Genomic DNA, 7,129 nt, shown 5'->3' with positions numbered 1-7,129 from the left:
CCCATCGAGCCCACACTGACCCTCTGAAGAGCATCCCACCCCCTATCCTATCTCTGTAATCCTGCATTTTGCCATGGTCAACTTACCAATCCCACACATCCCTGAACACTCTGCATAATTTAGCATGGCCAATCCACCTGACCTGCTCATCTTTGGATTGTGGGAGCAAACTGGAGCACCCAGATGAAACCCACGTGCACACAAAGAGAATGTGCAAACTTCACACAAACAGTTGCCGAGGGTACTACCCTTAGGCAGATTCAGGCTCGAAAATTTCCTGCACCAACATTTTTGTCAATCCATGCAATGGCAACGGAAGCATTCACCAGGTGGGAGTCAGGAACCTGTCCTCAGAGCAACTCATCCATCACATTAAAATTCTATTTATTCCCCTTAAGGGTAGGTCTGCTTCTAGCTCAAGATGGAGAAAAAAGAGGAATTTCATCTCTTAAAGGCTGTAAAGCTTTAGAGTTCAATAACTTACATAACTGTAGAGAATGAGCTGAGACAGAGAGACTTTGGAACTATAGTGAAGTCAAAGGCCATAGGCAATGGAAAAGTTGAGTTGAAACCAAAATCAGTTCATCCGAAGTCTTATTGAATGGTGGAGCAGGTTTGAGGGGCTGAGTGGCCAGCTTCTTGCACTTATTTATTAAACTTCTATCTTCCTTTATTCCTCAATTCCACCAACACCAGCTCAATGCAAGGTTGCACCCCTTTGAATAAGTTACCTAATCACTGGGGAGCAGTCCCAAAGTATTGGGTATCTGCTGTAGTCCCAAAAAAGTGCCTGTTCTCCACACATGAATGGTCTTGCCGTCCTCTTGGTCTTCCACTGTTCAACAAGTCACATACACCATGACTTGGTGTGGAATGTCAGGTATAGGAACCCTGAACAATGGCAGCAGCCAGTCCACCCATTCAAATTGCATACTCCCATTCTTGTTCTTCTCAGATTATTGCATGGCCTCGTCTCATGCTGTCTCATTACCTCTCCCAGACCCATACCCCTCCAAAATCTCTGCACTCCTCCATATTTGACCTAAACCCCAAAATTCATCACTCCAAAATGGGCAGCAGTGCTTTTAGTGGCGGAACCAGTAAGTTTTGGACTCTACTCTCCTCTTCTCCATGAGGACACTCTTAAAATTGACCACTTTGCCACATTACAATGCAAGTTCGTCTATCGTTTAGCTCAGATCCTCACTGAGCACGTTGAGCTGATAAAAAAAAAATGCTTCAGGTTATTGTAAAATAACCAGCCAGAGGAAAAGTGGGCTCAGCTTTGCAGGGTAACCAGATAGCTCGAGTTTACATTTTCCCCCTCTCTTCCTCTGCTCTGACAGCTCCACCTTGTTAATTGCCACAAAAGGGTCAATGGGCAATGTAAGTGTAATGCTAGGGTGCCAAGTGGGCAAGGTGCCAGCAGGGGAGATGGTAAGACAGCAAAGGGGCAGGTGGGTGTTTATGGTCAATCAGGGTGGGCTGGGGACACCGGGTACAACAGTGGGGAGTCAGGAGATAGGTCCTGGGTCCGTGCAGTTTCAGGCCTGGGAGGGGAGTGGAAGGTGGGGGGTGGAGGAGGCAGGAGTCAGGTCTGGCAGCTGTTACAGGGTGGGGTGGGGGCCCTCCTGGGTGTTGATCCAGGGTATCAAGTATCATTTTGATGGAGATTTTCACAGGGTTCATGTGTTGAGGAGCTGCTGAGTGGAAAATTCAATTTCCCTGAAATTCCTTTGGCGTGTGCTACAGTCCGTGGAAAACCCACCCCATTTTGCCAACATTTTCATTTTGCCCGTATCAGGGTAATTTGTGAAAATAACAAATTCAAGGGGAAAACCCAACATGTATGCGGCATGAGATGGGAGTGCTGATCAAGTGGTAATTCTTGGTAGAGATATTGACACGGAGAATGACCCCATTGATCATGTTAGCAGTCAGGCTTTGTTTAAATTTTAAATCAGTCAGTTTGATTTTGATTGGTCAGGGCATTGGTGAACGTGTGAGCAATTACATTGACAACCAATTTTGGATTGTATCTCGTCACTAAGTCACCCTTTACTTACACATGTGTTGTACATCCTCTCAGGGCATGACCACAACCTCAGACACTCTTATTTATATCTGTCAGCCAGGGCACTCTGATTGAACCAGGCCAACAGGCCCAGTCAGGGAACTCCTACTCTATGGGTCCATCTGGCTGGCCTTGTTACAGTCACTGCAGGGAACTCTGGCTGGATGAACATCTATCACGCATCTCTCATTGCTGTTGAGAATGTGGAGGTGAGCCACCTTCTGCAGTCCCATAGAGTGTAAGTTCACAATGAGTGCCGTTAGGATAGGAATTCCTGGACATTGACCCGGTAACAGTGAAGATGATAGCTATGAGACCGCAGGTTAAACACAAAGTCTGAGTGGGATGCAAGAGGGGAGCACTGATTTACCATGGAATCATAGAATAGAATTATTGTATCCCTGCAGTTTGGATGCCATTCAGCCCATCTAGTGCCCACCAATTCCTCCAAAGACCATCCCATCCAAATCCATTCCCCTGCCCTATCCCTGTAACCCTGCATTTTCCATGGCTAACCACACAGCTTGCACATCCGTGAACACTATGGGCTAATCTAACAAATCTGCACATCTTCAGACTGTGGGAGGAAGCTGCGGCACCTGCTGACACAGGGAGAATGTACAATCTTCACACAGAAAGGCACACAAGGGTGCAATCTGACCCAGGTCCCTGATGCTGTGGGCAGCAGTGCGAACAACTGACCAAACATGCTGTTATATGGCCTATTTCTCTACAAGGACCAGACTTGTTCCTCCCGCACAGCACACATAGCAGTTGGAGTGAGGCCGTTCAGACGGGCCTCAATACACACTTGCATTAATGACACTTAAAAGGCGTTTGGACGAATACATGGATAGGAAAGGTTTAGAAGGTTATGGGCCAAGTGCGGGGAAATGGGGTTAGCGTGGATGGACATTTTGGTCAGCATGGAACAGTTTGGGCTGAAGGGCCTTTCACTGTGCTGTGGGACTCTATGACTATGACTCTAACTCTGACTCATTCTTTATCAGTATGTGTGAGATGTTACAATTGTGGGTTACACGCAGTCAATTCTGATTGAGGCTTTTTCAATTCAGACACTCTAATCTCAATCACTGAGGATCCTCTCAGTTCTATCTGTCTCCCGACTGGCAACAGTGAAGGAGACTTAATGAAAGCTGGAACAGATTCATTGCTTAAGGAACCCTGGCACCAGCTCTCACATCCGCACTTTTCCCATTTGACTCAGTATCCGGATTAGAGTGAAGTAGGCCGTGTTAATGAGGCAAAGTGACGCTCTATCTCTCCCTCTGGTGCTGATCCTTTGCTTTTTCATCTCTCTCTGCAGTGCCGACAAGTTTGCCTTTCATTTCCCTCAGTTATCCATCACAGGTGTCAAAGAATAGTAGCTTGCTGTCAAGGCCCTGCCTCATCTGCATCATCTCTTCTTTGGGTGAGATTTTCCCCCAAATCATGAAAAATAAGCACAAGACGAATCTGTTCCATAAAAGCATTTAGCACCTTTCAGCATCTGACCAACTTCTTTTGCCTGGCTTTCTTCTCAATAGAATGCTTTTGTTCACACCAATGCAATGTGAAGACGATTGCTGAATATTTTACATTGTTTCACTTTCTTTAGTCACCACAATGAAACAATATCGTCCTAATTAACTGAAGATTATCACAGAACTATAACAGTGCAGAATAAGACCATTCTGCACCCATTCTGTTCCACAATGCCAATCCCCTGCCTTTTCTGCATATTCCCTGCTCACCATTTCCATCCAAATAATCATCCAATGCCCCTAAGGTTCTTGCGAAGATTTATAGCTTGGGTTGTGGATGATATTGTTGGCTTGCTCACCGAACTGGCTTGTTCTGGTTCGGGTATTTCATCACTATGCTGGGTAACATCATCAGTGAGGCCTCCGATAAAGCAATGTTATTCTACTGCGCTTGAAAAATTTATATGAACCGGTCTGTTGTTCTGTCATTTCTGGTTCTGTTCTGTATGAGTTTGTATATGGGATCTAATTCCACACATTTGTTGAATGCATTATGGGTTGAAAGCCAGGCCTCTAGGAACTCCCACATGTGCCTGTGGTTGTCTTGAGCCAGGATGATCACATTGACCCAGTTAAATTGATGGCCTTCATTGTTTGAGTGCACTGAGATGAGGGAAAGTTTGTTGTGTCAGTTTGCTGCTAGCTGGTGTTTGTGTAACCTGATGGCTAGTTTCCTTCCGGTCTGGATGATGTAATATTTGTTGCAGCCATTGCATAGTGTTATGTAAACTATGTTGGTCCTGCATGTTAAGGGTATGGGATCTTGAGTGTTTATCATAGTGTAGCAGAGGGTTTGTGCGATGGCATGATTTTGAGCGGTTGTAGGAGTCTCATTGTCAGTTCTGACATGTTCTTAATGTAGGGCAGTGTGACCAGTGTGTTGGTATGTACTGTGTCCTCTTGGCACTGTCTATCTAGTAGGCAGTGGTTGATACAGTTGTTGGGATATCTGTTGTTCCCAAAGACCTTGTATAGGAGCTCTTCATCTTTCCTGTGTAGTTCTAGAACATAGAACATAGAACAATACAGTGCAAAACAGGCCCTTCAGCCCTTGACGTTGCGCCGACCTGTGAACTAATCTAAGCCCCTCCCTGACACTATCCCATCATCATCCATCTGCTTATCCAAGGACTGTTTAAATGCCCCTAATGTGGCTGAGTTAACTACATTGGCAGGCAGGGAGTTCCACACCCTTAACACTTTCTGAGTAAAGAACCTGCCTCTGACATCTGTCTTAAATCTATCACCCCTCAATTTGTAGCTATGCCCCCTTGTACAAGCTGAAGTCATCATCCTCAGAAAAAGACTCTCACTGTCCACCCTATCTAATCCTCTGATCATCTTGTACGTCTCTATTAAATCCCCTCTTAGCCTCCTTGTCTCCAATGAGAACAGACCCAAGTCCCTCAGCCTTTCTTCATAGGGCCTGCACTCCAGACCAGGCAACATCCTGGTAAATCCTCTCTGCACCTTTTCCAATGCTTCCATATCCTTCCTGTAATGAGGCGACCAGAACTGCGCGCAATATTCCAAATGAGGCCGCACTAGTGTTTTGTACAGTTGCAGCATGACTCCAGAACTCAATCCCTCTACCAATAAAACCTAACACACCGTAAGCCTTCTTGACAGCACTATCAACCTGGGTGGAACTTTCAGGGATCTATGTACATGGACACCAAGATCCCTCTGCACATCTACACTACCAAGAATCTTTCCATTGATCCAGTATTCTGCCTTCCTATTATTCCTCCCAAAGTGAATCACCTCACATTTATCCGTATTAAACTCCATTTGCCACTTTTCAGCCCAATTCTGCAGTTTATCCAAGTCTCCCTGCAACCTGCAACATTCTTCCACACTGTCCACCACTCCACCAACTTTAGTGTCATCTGCAAACTTACTAACCCATCCACTTATGCCTGCGTCCAAGTCATTTATAAAAATGACAAACAGTAGTGGTCCCAAAACAGATCCTTGAGGCACACCACTAGTAACGGGACTCCAGGCTGAATATTTTCCATCAACCACCACTTGTTGCATTCTTACAGAAAGCTAGTTTCTAATCCAAACTGCTAAATCTCCCTCAATCCTGTGCCTCTGTATCTTCTCCAATAGCCTACCATGTGGAACCCTATCAAAGGCTTTACTGAAGTCCATGTACACCACATCAACTGGCCTACCCTCATCCACATGCTTGGTCACCTTCTCAAAAAACTCATTGAGGTTTGTGAGACGCTACCTGCCCTTGACGAATCCATGCTGACTATCTCCAATCAAATTGTTGCTTGCTAGATGATTATAAATCCTATCTCTTATCATCCTTTCCAAAATTTTTCCGACAACAGACGTAAGGCTCACAGGTCCATAATTACCTGGGTCATCCCTACTGCCCTTCTTGAAATGGGCACAACATTTGCAATCTTCTGGTGTGCTGCAGTGAGTTGTAGCCTATTTGAGTGATGCCCTCAAACAGCTTTGTTTGTAATTGTTGCTGAGGGCGATTGCTGTGGAAATTGAGGATGTGGTCACTGTGGCTTAGAACTCCCCGTTGGTCATTCGTTGCACCCTGTCATCTAGAAATGGAAGTTGATTGTTAGAACCCATGAAGAACAGAACCAGAAATGATACAATCCAGCGTAACAGACCTGTCATATAAATTCCAGGTGGAGTAGAACAACATCACTTTGCTGGAGGCTGCACTGATGATGTTACCGAGCATGGTGACAAAACGTGTGGACGATAACCAGCCAGCTCAGCGAGCAAGTCAATGATCTCATCCAATGCCCCTCTTGAATACCTCAATTGAAAATGCTTCCGTCACATTTCCAGGCAGCTTGTTTTATGGAAGTATTTCAATTTTTCAAAACCACTTATTTACAACTACACACACACCCACAGGCATGCACTCAATATTAAACTGATTTTTGTCATCTGATATAAAAGTTTTCTTTTATTTTCATTTATTTTTGTAACCCAATATACCGTTTCATTAAAAAATATCATGAATTAATATTTGTAAATGTTTGTAATTATATTTATAAGCGATATTGTTGCTGATGCCATTGTCCATGGTGTGACCTTTTTTAGCGAGTTCAATCTTTCTCCTTCTTTTGGCTCACACAGAACACATTTTCCCCATTCTCAACATGCTGTTCCTTTGGATGTGCTCTCCAGTCGGCCACACTGCATTCTCCCCATCACCTTCTAATTTTAACTCCTTCAGGAATTTCAAAGGTCACAGCACAAGAGCCCAATCGGCCCAGTACTTTTGGGCTGCCACTCTGCAGGAACGACTCAGCTCATTCCATTCCTCTACCTTTTCCCTGTGATCCTGTGAGTGTCTTCCCTTGAGGTACTCCCCCAGTTGCCTTTCGAAAGCCCTGCTTCATTTCACTGCAACCATCATGTTCTCAGGCAGTGACTTCCAGGCTCTCACCACATGCTGTGGGAAAGGGGTTTCCCTCATTTTGCCATTAATGTTGGTAGTCCCAGTCCCAGGGTGGCACAGTCG

The sequence above is a fragment of the Stegostoma tigrinum genome, chromosome 12 (assembly GCF_030684315.1).
Source record: "Stegostoma tigrinum isolate sSteTig4 chromosome 12, sSteTig4.hap1, whole genome shotgun sequence".
Taxonomy (NCBI): Eukaryota; Metazoa; Chordata; class Chondrichthyes; order Orectolobiformes; family Stegostomatidae; genus Stegostoma; species Stegostoma tigrinum.
This window is presented reverse-complemented; position numbering follows the sequence as displayed.